The 12,786-nt window shown below is 47.0% G+C and overlaps 1 long non-coding RNA gene across 1 annotated transcript; it reads right to left on the bottom strand.

Annotated features, from left to right (window-relative positions):
- Positions 1-96: 96 nt before the first annotated feature.
- Positions 97-1,612, bottom strand: LOC120651476. Its single transcript, XR_005666207.1, has 2 exons — positions 1,422-1,612; positions 97-1,301 (listed from the first exon to the last, which is right to left on the bottom strand). It is a non-coding gene; the product is annotated as an uncharacterized LOC120651476 (long non-coding RNA).
- Between the last annotated feature and the right edge of the window lie 11,174 nt (positions 1,613-12,786).

Below are 12,786 nucleotides of genomic sequence, written 5' to 3'. Positions count from 1 at the left end.
CTTGATAGATCGAGGCAGCCATAAGAAAGAACCTTTCCGTCATGTATTCAATCACTAATCAAAGAGCCATTGACTAATTTTTTAGATAAAGGAATATTGAAAACAATATCCAGCCTATATATCAAAAAGATATATCCGGGCCTTATTACAAACATTGAGAGATAAATAGGAAGCAAATTACAAGCCACAAAGTCTATTGCTAAATTACCACCCGTTCCGTGCAAAGATGTCCATCGCCGTCACTTTCAAAGCGCGGCATGCATCTACAATCAAGCCTCTGTCCTCATCCTTTTGCAAAATCGCCCATGTCCTGGTGAGATGAGTGGCCCTGAAAAGGATCTGGAGAGCAGTTTGTCTTTGAGTATTATAAAAAACTACATCATTTCTGGATAACCAGATTAACCATAGAAGCGCACATAAACCTGTGAACATAATTTTTTTACTATCCCACGTAAAACCCTACAGCCAAGTCCGAAAGTGATGAAAATTATCCTCCAAAGTAACCTAGTCATATGGCACCCGAAAAAGAGATGCACAATTGTTTCGGTATTCATGCAGAAACAACATTGTTTGCTCCCCTTCCAATTACGCTTGGCTAAATTATCCTTTGTAAGGATAACCCTACGGTGGAGTAACCAAATAAAAATTTTAATTTTCAAAGGAATTTTCAGTTTCCATATTGCCTTGTTTATGGGTAGAACTCGAACATCTAACAGAGCTCAGTACATAGAACGAACTGAAAACTGGCCACTTTTGTGAAGTTGTCAGATTCCAATATCCTTGTTATGCCCCAACTGGATGTTAGCAACGCAATGTCCCAAATCCATCCAGTCCCTCAGATTATTTCCCGTAAAGTGTCTCCTAAATGAGACATTCAAAAGATCTCCGTTAAGCACTGTATGAACTGTAACATATATGCGGTGAACCAGATTGAATAAATTGGGATATTGATCTTTAAGGGTTGAGTTCCCCAACCATTTGTTTTCATAAAATCTGGCTTGTTTCCCATTCTATACCTTAAAAGACATCTATTTAAGAAAATTTTGTTTTACTAACATAAGCCCCGACTAAAATTGTGAATCACCAGATTTTTTCTCAACCTGAGTGAGGGTTTTGGAACGAGCCATTGACTAATGTGTCTATATAAGATCTTGGCTAAAAAAGGATTAGATTAAAGCTCCCGGAAACAAAATCAAAACTGGAATCAAACCACCAAAACAGCGGCCACCAAAACACCTCGGGCCCAAACCTGCAGAGGCGCTGGGGATTGGAATGGCGCTTCTCGTCTCGCCAAGAAAGTTCTGTGGTGGACACAGCAAGAAAATGAGTACAAGATGCACTGGTTGTCCAAAGAATCATTGTGTACTCGTACGGAGAATGGAGAACTGGGTTTTGGAGCCCTGCATTCATTCCAGACTCACCTCCCTCCTTCCATCCCCCTTCATACTTCTCGACCAAGGCGGTGGCACACGAGATCAGCGGCGAGCCCCTGCCGGCAGCGCCGTGCGAAGGCCGTGGGAACTTCGGGGGTCGGCGGCGCACAAGACTGGCGGCAAGCCCGCACGGGGTTGCGAGCTCCGAGCCGGCAGCGAGCCCAGCATGGGGCGGCTGCGAGCCCGCCCCCCCCCCCCCCCTGCCATGGTCGCTGCTCCCGCGCCAGGGGTAAGGCACACCACCCGCCAGAGGAGCTCCGAGCGGTGGCCATGGCGGGCAGCTCTGGAGGTTGAAGAGGAGCGAAGGTTGTGGTGAGCACTGGATGGTTATATTGCAATAGGTATTTTATGATGTTGCAGCAGAGATTATAAAATATTGCAAGTGTTTCATTCGGATGTTGCAAAAATAGATCTAGATGTTGCAAAAGTATCTGGATGTTGTGATGTTGCACGCATTTCATATGGATGTTGTCTATCCAGATATTTTATTTTTATTGAGAGATTTAGAATGTTCCATGCGAAACAAGTGGTCGTTTTTTTTCTCATCATTGATGGATGAATAATAAAAATTTTCAACATGTTTTGGTGTTGCAAATGTTGATTTTTGATGTTGCATATGTTGATTTTTTATGTTGCATATATTGTTTTTGGATGTTGTATGTACCGTTCGGATGTCCGGGCGCATTTATTTACTCTAGCAATGCTTGCCACGGGGTGGAGGATATTAACAAATCATGAATCTCTGTGCGCCAGAGTTCTCAGGACTAAATACTCCCCGAATGGTGATTTTCTGAATGTCCAAGAGGCACCCGGTATTTCGTACTCATGGTGTAGTGTTGCTCATCACAGACAACTTAAGCGTGTATGATTCATGCATGCCCCACCATATCTCCTACACCTAATTAGACATTAATTCAGTTCGTTATGCAAAATTAAATTTGTGGAATATTTTGACCACTATTTTTTTGCTATAAAAAAATTATAAAATATAATCATATTTACATTTACAAAATTACATTTTAAGATAAATCTACTTACATTGTTTTTATATTTTCAAACTCAACTCGAAAGAATTTATTTATAGTCAAAGTTTAAAATATTTCACAAACTCAAAATGACGAGCCAAATCATAAACCACACTATTACAAGAACGATAAACGTGAGCTATCGGCCACGAGTTAAACATAGTCTGCAGGATAAATTTAGCTTCTATTAACAACACACCACCATGGGTCAGATCTCTTCTCATTTGGTTCCAGAGCCTTCACCAGAATCTGAGAATCAGTCTCCAGAATGATATTCTACATTTCAAGAAATGTAGAATATCATTCTGGAGACTGATTCTCAGATTGGTAGTTGGCAGTGTTAAGCGTCCGTCTCTTCACACAGCGCAACGTTTAGCACTGCCAACTACCACGTGATATAGTAACCGAACGAGTGTTATGGGGATAAAACTACTCTCGCATCATATAAAATTCTCCCCTCCTCTTTCCTTATATGGACTCTGTTATATCAACAAATTTGCTAATGTACTGGCATAACATTTAATACCCATAAAATTTCTCATGAAACTTCAATGAGACTGACTTAATCACTCACTAATCAACGAGCCATTGACTAATGTGTCAAGATAAGATCTTGGCCAAAAGAAAAAGATTAGCTTAAAGCTCTCGGAATCAAAACCCAAAACTGGAATGAAACCACCAAAACAGCGGCCACCAACACCAATCTCGCCAATACCTGGTGCCCATACCTGCAGCGCTCGCCGATGGGGACAGGAAAGCCGAGCGCGGCCGGAGTGCCGTGTTGGGGATTGGACCTTCAGGTCAAGCCCACACCCTCAGAAATGCTCCCTAACCTGTTTGCAGGGCCACAACGAGATGGAGCCAAGTATACCCAAAGGTATCGGATGAACACTAAGAAGCGCAAGCTCAAAGACCATGACCTTCGCCTTCGGACCGAAGGATATCACCTTCTGCAGGCCGAAGGTAACGGATGGCTGCCCAGAAGCACAAGTGCAAACACCAAAACCCTCAGTACGAAGGATACCACTTCCGTCATGCCGAAGGTAACGAAGGGTTGCACAGATGCACAAGTCCGAAGACCAGGACCTTCGGGTCAGGTGATCAACCTCGAGAATGAAGGTGGTAGCTGATTGATCGATTGATGGAACCTTCATGGCTCTAACTCCCGAAGGTCCCCGAAGGTTGTTGTAACCTTCGTCGTTTGTAGACATGTGAGTAAAACGTGAATATATGAGAAGGTCGGATTTGTACACCTCTCGAATACGTGAGAAGGTCGGATTTGTAAACCTCTCACGTTGTAATTTTACCCCGAAGCCGGCTAAGAGTGAGCTGTAAATGAGTTGAGAGGGGGCAATTTAGGAAAACCTGGCCGGGGGCTAGGGGTATAAATACCCCCCCTCCACAGTGTAAAGGGTTGAATTTTCTAATCATTATTGGAGAGTTCGACGCCTACTTCCATTGTCATCTTTCTTACTGTTCATGCTCCCTGTCTGGGCATCTAAGAAGCAAAGATCCCAACAGCGACGCCCACCATTCTAGCACGTAAAACAACCCTCGATGGCCCCAGCGAAGAAGAAAGCCACCGCCGGCACCACAAGCACCTCCACCGAGCCTGGCCGCATCCTCGACGGCCCTCAACCACTGCACGAAGGAGCCAACCCACAAATGGAAGACATCACCAACGAAGCTGCTGCTCATGGAGACCTGATTGATAACACTGAAAACACCGAAGCTCATCAACTCACAGAAGCAGCACTCAAGCTCAAAGCCCTTGAAATGAAGAAAAAGAACATCGAAGCCCACCTTGCCACCAAAAAGAGGGCACTGGACCAAGCAAATAAGCTAGCCGAGGCCAGGCGCAGGCTAACAGAGATGGAGGCAGAAGTTGAGAGCTTGCAGAGGGCATACCAAGAAATGCCCGAAGGTTCCCCCAGCAAGAAAAACGCGTCATCCTCCAGACAGCCTTCGCTCATAATGAGAACCAAAGGCCACCGCCGGTCAACCTCCCATTTGACCCGACCTCGCCACTCTCAGTCGCTCTGTAGCGAACTTCATGGCCGCTCGGCTACAAGCCAACACAGCTCCCCAAGTACAACACTACAACAGATCCAACTCAGTTCCTCATGGCCTACTAAGCAACCATCGCTTCGGCCAGATGTGATGACTCCACCATGGCCAAGTCCTTCGTCATGGCCTGCGAAGGTTCTGTGGCCAACTGGTACTTGTACTTGCCTCCGCAATCAATCAACAACTGGTATCAGCTGAAAGAAAGACTCCTACAGGACTTCCAAGGCTTCAGAAGGCTCAACGCCAACACTGTAAAAGACTTCAAATGCCCCCAGCATGACCGTGAGCCTCTCCATGACTACTTCCGGAGATTCGTCCAAAAGTAGGCTCAAATCCCAAACTTCCTAGAGAAAGATGCGATAGAGAAATGCATCGAGGGTCTCCTGCCTGGCTAGCTTGCTTCCCACCTCATAAGAGAACCTCCGAGGACTCTAGAGGAGCTTTATTCAGAAGCAGAAAAGTATGCGAAGTCAGACGCCGACCACCGCAGAAGGGTCGAGCAAAGAAGAATCATGCGTCAGGCAGAGAAATACAACCAACAAACATGGCAGTAAGAAAAGCAGCCAGCTCACCAGCTCATCTAACCTCTGGAACCTTCGCATGAAGATGAGGATCAGATAACCTTCGATCCATTCATGACACCACCAGAGTCGGAACCCCAACGCTCAAACGACAAGCAACCTTCGTCCGGGGCACGGGGCAGAGGTCGCGGCAGAGGAAGGGGCCGAGGTCGTGGACCTTCGTGCGATCCCAAAAAAATCTTCTATCATTTCCATGGGTCTGACTCCGACCACAGAACAAACCAATGCCCGGAGAAGAAGAAGACCCTTGACAGAATGGAGGCCGAGAAAAAAGCCAAGCTAGTTGGGCACACAACATGGCCACAAACCCAACAACCTCAACAAATACAGTACACGCAACCTTCATTCGTTCCACCTCCACCATTTACACAAGCATACCGCCCGCCCATGTTTAACTACAACTACAATCATAATTGGCAGCGGCAGCTAAACCCTCAAACGCAAACCATTCAACCCACAACCCAAGCTCAACCCACTCAGGAGCAGCTACCACCACCCCCAGCTCACCCACCAAAACAAGAAAACCAAACCACAAATAGCCAACCCGCGGCACTACCATCCTTCGGCATGATCATGCCCATCTCCGGAGGTTCCATCCTGGACTTCGAAAACAAGAGGCAGCGCAGGGACTACTTCAGGCAAGTCCATTGCATCGTCTCCGAAGGCCCAACCAAGAGAACCTAGTGGTCACACTCTCCGATCACCTTCTCTGAAGAAGATGTCAACCTCATCAGCTACCCACACACAGATGCCCTCGTCATCGAGGCAAACATTCAAGGCTGGAGGATTGGCAAGATACTAGTTGACACTGGCAGCTCTGCAGACATCATATTTTCTGACACCTTCGATAAGATGGGTATTGACCGAAGCCTGCTTCAGCCCTCGGATATCCCCTTAATGGGATTCGGAGGAAAAAGAGTGAACGCAATCGGCAAACTATCACTACCCGTGTCCTTCGAAGACACAGCTAACGCAAGAACAGAACACATCACCTTCGATGTGGTAGAGATGCCGTACCCATACAGAGCAATCCTAGGAAGGGGGACAATCAACAAGTTCAAAGATATCGTTCATCAGCTGTACTTGTGCATGAAGATTCCAGCACCCGCGGGGGTCATCACCATCCGCGGAGACCAGCAACTTGCACGGGACATAGAGCGGGGATACACCCCAGGCCAAAAAAATATCCACAATCTTCGGACTGAATCTAAGCCTGATACCTTCAAAGAGCAGCAGAGAGACAACGAGAAAACAACCTTCGAGGAAGACTGCGAAGTCAAGAAGGTTCCCCTTGACGTGCATCTACCCGACAAGATGGTAACCATCAATGCAACTCTCGAGCCCGAGGAGGAAAAAGAACTCCTTGAGTTCCTCCGCAAGAACCAAGATGTTTTTGCATGGTCAGCAAGTGACCTACGGGGCGTCAGCAGAGACATCATTGAGCACCGTTTGGACATCAACCCAAACATCAAGCCAAAGAAGCAAAAACTTCGCAAAATGGCAGACGGAAAAGTTGCAGCGGTAAAAGCCGAAGTCCAGAGACTGCTAGATGCAAATGTTATTCGAGAAGTCAAATACCCAACATGGCTGGCAAACACTGTGCCGGTCAAAAAGAAGAATGGCAAATGGCGCATGTGCATTGATTTCACTGACCTCAATAAAGCCTGCCCAAAGGATGATTTCCCACTGCAAAGAATCGACAGAGTCGTCGATGATGCGGCAAACAGTCAACTGATGTCTCTATTGGATTGTTTCTCCGGATACTATTAGATTTGGATGAGGAAAGAGGACGAAGAAAAAACAAGTTTCATAACCCCCTTCGGCACCTACTGCTTCGTGAGGATGCCCGAAGGACTAAAGAATGCAGGACAATCTTTTTTAAGAATGTCTTCTGTGGTCTTAGAGTATCAACTTAGAAGGAATGTCCTGGCTTATGTTCATGACATTGTTGTAACCAGTTCAATAAGAAGCAACCATGTGGCAGACCTGGCCGAAACCTTCGCAAGCTTAAGAAAAGCAGGACTGTCCTTGAACCTCAACAAGTGCATCTTCGGAGTTCACAAAGGAAAGATGCTAGGATGCCTAGTGTCCACCAAAGGCATCGAAGCAAACCCTGACAAAGTAAAAGCTCTTTGGAACATGGAGGAGCCAAAGTCCATCAGGGACGTACAGAAACTCACAGGGCAGATTGCAGCCCTAAACAGATTCATCCCCCGCTCTGCAGACCGAAGCATACCATTCTTCAAGGTCCTTCGCAACGCAAACAAATTTGAGTGGGGCCCCAAGCAAAGCGAAGCCCTCCAGGCGCTCAAAAACCACCTACAAAACATGGTCAAAATGACTTCACCTGACCCGAAGGATGTGTTGCTCCTATACATCGCAGCATCCTACTCTGCCGTCAGTGCAGCGCTCGTGCTCGAGAGAGAGAGCGAAGGAAAAAAAGAAGCAACTACCTGTTTATTTCGTATCCGAAGCTCTCGCAGGCTCGAAGCTCCTGTACTCAGAGCTAGAAAAAATCGCATATGCAGTAGTCATGTCTGTCCGGAAGCTTCGACACTATTTCGAAGCTCACAAGATAATAGTGGTCACAGATCAACCTTTGCATGACTTGTTCAGTAACAGAGAGGCCTCAGTTAGAATTGCCAAATGGGCTTCGGAACTCTCTGAGTTTTACATAGACTTCGAAAGAAGAACGGCCATCAAGTCACAAGTATTGGCAGATTTCATTGCCGATTGGACATCCCCAACCTTCAGGGAGGAACCTTCGACTGAAACCTGGATCGTGCACTGCAACGGGGCTTGGTGCAACGACGGAGCCGGTATTGCTGCAATCATAGAGTCTCCTTCGGGAGCAAAAACAAGATACGCTGCACGGCTGACCTTCGGCAACCTCGAAACATCAACCAACAACACCACCGAGTACGAAGCCTTGCTGTTGGGCCTACGCGAAATGAAAGCCCTAGGCCATCAAAACTTCATAGTCAGAACAGATTCGAAGGTTGTCAGAGATCACATCGAAAAGGAATCAGAGGCAAGAAAACCAGAGCTCATCGAGTACCTCGATGCCGTCAGATCCATGGAGAAGTATTTTAAGGGCTTCGACATCGTTCACATCCCGAGGCACATGAACGACGAAGCCGACAAGCTGGCAAAAGCAGCATCAAGAAAAGAGCAATTACCTTCGGATGTATTTTTCGAAGAAATCACACAACCTTCTGTCAAACCGAAAAAAGAAAAACAAGTTTCAAACATCTCATCCGAAGATTGGAGAAAACCTATAATGGAGTACCTTCGGGGAAACATCGAGCTGCCAGATGAGAAAGAGGAGAAGAAAATGTTCCAGAGAGCGAGGGGCTATGTTATCTCCGAGTGAGAATTGTTCAAGTCAGGTGTAACCAGCCCATGGTTAAAATGTATCTCGATAACCGAAGGAATCGAGCTCCTCAAGGAAATTCATTCCGGGTTTTGCAGTTCACACATTGGCTTCAGACAACTTGTATCCAAAGCCTTCAGGCAAGGATTCTTCTGGCCAACGGCGCTGAAGGATACTCAGCCCATAGTGAAAACCTGCAAAGCATGCCAAATGATGGGTCCCAAGTCCTCAAAACCTTCGAAGCCAACTCAGCTGATACCTCCGACCTGGCCTCTTCAAAGATGGGGAATTGACCTAGTGGGACCTCTACCCATAGCTCAGGGCAACTACAAGTATGCAGCAGTTGCTGTCGAGTACTTTACAAAGTGGATCGAAGCCAAGCCACTAATCAACATAACCTCAGAAACAATCAAAAAATTCTTTTGGCAGAACATAATCAGCAGGTTCGGGGTCCCAAGGGAGATCACTGTAGATAACGACAAACAATTTGATTCACAGCTCTTCAGAGAATTCTATTACAGCGTGGGCACGAAGGTGATCTTTGCCTCGGTGTATCACCTGCAATCCAAAGGTGCCGTCGAAAGAGCCAATGGCATCTTCTTCGGCAGCATCAAAAAGTGCCTGTTTGAACAGAAAAAAGGAAAATGGGCCGATGAACTCCCGAAGGTCATCTGGTCTCATAACACCTCAGAATCAAGAACCACCAAGTTCACCCCATTTAGGCTACTCTACGGTGCCGAAGCAATGACACCGGAGGAACTTAAAAATCGAAGCCTAAGGGTGACTCACCAAGTTGAGGCCGTCCCCTCCGATGACAAAGACCTCATGGAACTGGACATCCTACAAGCTTCGGAAAACCTAGAGAAGTATCAACAAGAAACCACAAAATGGAGAGACAAGAAGATCATGAAGAAGGGCATCGCAATCGGAGACTGGGTCATAAAAAGGAAGCCAAATGCCGAAACCTCCGGCAAACTTCAACCCAAGTGGGAAGGACCATTCCTAGTAATCAAAAGCAACAGGCCAGGGTCATATCACTTGTCCGACGCCAAAGGCAATGAGCTGCAGCACCCTTGGAATGCCGACAGCCTCAAAAAGCACTACATTTAAGCTTGTAAAAAGGTCGCATCGCGAAGCTATAAGCGATCGCAGACCTTCGCATCTATTTTCAGTAATTTCTTACATTGTAAACGGGCCGTACTCTTTTCCTCACAAGGGGAAACTCCGCACAGGAGGTGAGGTTTTTGACGAGGCGGACCCAGTTTAAACAAATCTCAATACAATGAATTTTCCCCAAACAGTGTCACTCTCGCCTAAGCAGCCAAAATGGCAAGCTTCGGCAAGCATCTGCATGCTAAACAAAACAGTAAGTTAGCAAAGTATCCAGAGTCCGCAAACTTTGCATACTTATCAAAACAAACGCACAACAAGTGCAAAAACGCCAAGTGGCTTCGACCTCTGAAAAGGTCCGAACCAAAAAACCTTCGGCACAAACGCAAAACCAGTGCAAAAACGCCAAGGGGTTTTGACCTCTGAAAAGTTTCGAACCAAAAAACCTTCGGCACAAACGCACAACAAGTGCAAAAACGCCAAGGGGCTTCGACCTCTCAAAAGGTCCGAACAAAAAAACATTCGGCACAAGCTCACAACAAGTGCAAAAACGCCAAGGGGCTTCGACCTTTCAAAAGGTCCGAACCAAAAAACCTTCGGCACAAGCGCACAACAAGCGCAAAAACGCCAAGGGGCTTCGACCTTTCAAAAGGTCCGAACCAAAAAACCTTCGGTACAAACGCACAACAAGTGCAAAAACGCCAAGGGGATTCGACCTCTGAAAAGGTCCGAACCAAAAAACCTTCGGCACAAACGCAAAACAAGTGTAAAAACGCCAAGGGGCTTCGACCTCTCAAAAGTTCCGAAGAAAAAAACCTTCGGCACAAGCGCACAACAAGTGCAAAAACGCCAAGGGGCTTCGACCTTACAAAAGGTCCGAACCAAAAAACCTTCGGCACAAGCGCACAACAAGCGCAAAAACGCCAAGGGGCTTCGACCTTTCAAAAGGTCCAAACCAAAAAACCTTCGGCACAAACGCACAACAAGAGCAAAAACTCAAAAGGGACTTTCAAATGGTACGAACCAAAAACCAACTAGAAAAAGGGCACAACAAGTGCAAAGCGAAGACCAACAGGCTACCTCGGAAAAATCGAAAGATGGATGCCAGAAAGGGGAGGGGACATTTTTTCCACAATAACATTCAGCATCCATCATTCGACCTACCCGAAACAAAAAGAACTAAACCACTCGAGGAAAACTGCACGCAAGGAAGGGGGGAGACGTTTTTCCCAAACACTTCCGCGCGTTGACTCGATTGATAAACAAACTATATATCGAGGTACAGCAAAAAAGAAATTACGTCCGGGCAACGACTTGGTAGAAAGGGGGGAGACGTTTTTCCAAGAAAAACAACCCTAACAAGCGTCGCCCTGAACGACAACAATTTGCCTCCTGAAGGACTTTGATCATACTAAAAGCCGTCAAACTTATCCCGAAGGAAACTCGCCCCTGCCAAAAGCAGCCTTCGAAAAGGATCCCCTGGGACAACACGCTGGCAAGGGAGGGAGGGACGTTTTTCTCCAAAATCAAAATACCCGCGCGCCGCCCAATCGTACCTTACCCAGCAAACCCTCAGGAGGATTACAACAGAAAGGGAGACGTTTCTCTCAAGAAACATAGCACCTCGAAGGATGCACGTAAAAAAGCACCTCGAAGGATGCACAAAAATAGCACCTCGAAGGATGCACAAACATAGCACCTCAAAGGATGCACATAACAAAGCACCTCGAAGCATGCAAATAACAAAGCACCTCAAATGACGCACAAAACACAACACCCCGAAGGATGCACTCATAAAGAAAACCCGAAGGATACACAATAAGAAGCCACTACCAAGGCAATCGCGAAGGTCACATTCAGACAAAGGAGCAAAACATGTCACAATGAATTTCTACCGGACTAGCTTAAATATTCCGCAACGCTGCATCCAGGACGAGCAAGGCTAAAAGCCTCCCAGCTCATCAATACCATAGCGTTGTTCACATCCTGCACCATGGCAATATTTACAGACCAAAGTGCCAGAAAACTACCAAAGTAAACTACAAACTAATCTCTAGACCTGAGCCCCCGACGAACCAGCGGCGCCATTCCCCGAAGGAGACCTTCGATCCTCGGACATTCGATTGACCTCCGAAGGATGATCAGGAGTCGCCCCTGCACCAAATAGACGAAACCAATCAAAAACAAACAAAAGAAAAAATGAAAGGTTGCTGAAACTAACACTACCTCAGCAGCTGCGGCCGCCAGAGTCCGAATGGCAATCTTGCCAGAAGTTTCCCAGAACTGCTCAAAAAACACAGCCTTCACCTCTTGAATTCTTGTCACCTCCACTGCCAAGCCTTCGTAGGGTACATACTGAAAACCATCCAGTCGGGCAAGATCAACTGCGCCGACACGAAGAAGATTTCCAACAAGCCCCTCGAAGGAAACAGAGTCCGCGTTGTCATTTGCAACGCTCATCACCTCACCAAGGCCCTCGAATTTCGACAGCAACCAGTCCAAAAGAAGAAAGAAAACTTGGGGACCTTCGACCGGCTCGGGCAAGGGCAAAGGCTCCGCTCCAAGGGCAGCAAGAGCCTTCTTGTACTCTTGGTACACTCCATTGGCTCGTCTGGCGACCTCGGGTAAGACCCGCTCGAGTTCAGTCATTTTAGCCTGAACCCACTCCAGCTCGGTGATCCTACCCTTGAGGGCAGCTTTCTCGTTCGCATCACCCTCAACGGTCCTCCGAAGGCTCTCTAGAACCTTCTCGTTATCCGAAGCAGTTGACTCCAGCTTCGAGCACTTAACCTTCAGTTGCTGGTTCTCCTCTCTCAGAGCGAGAACCTCCGCCTCAGCTCGCCGCAGTTTGTCAGCCAGACCTAATCTCTCGGTGGCGCTTTTCTCACGAAGGTCCGCATCTGCCTTAGCCTTTTGCAATAACATTCGGCTGGCATGGGCAAGCTTCTTGCTCAACTCGGAAACGATAAAGGCAGCGTCGGAGGTAGACGTCTCTGCCACGGCTGCATTAAACTCTGAAACAAAAACAAAATCACCTTCGGGAACACTAAAAGATTGTTCAAAAGCTAAAAATGAAACAAGGCCCCTCACCTTTCTCCGGGGGGGATCCCAATCGTGCCAGGCCCGTACATCATGGCCAAGAGCTGCTGCATTGACGCCGACACAGCTACAAAAAGTATCATAAGCAAAAACCCCTT

The sequence above is a fragment of the Panicum virgatum genome, chromosome 1K (genome assembly GCF_016808335.1).
Source record: "Panicum virgatum strain AP13 chromosome 1K, P.virgatum_v5, whole genome shotgun sequence".
NCBI classification, from domain to species: domain Eukaryota; kingdom Viridiplantae; phylum Streptophyta; class Magnoliopsida; order Poales; family Poaceae; genus Panicum; species Panicum virgatum.
The sequence above is the reverse complement of the archived record's forward strand: the minus strand, read 5'-3'. Positions and strand labels throughout refer to the sequence as shown.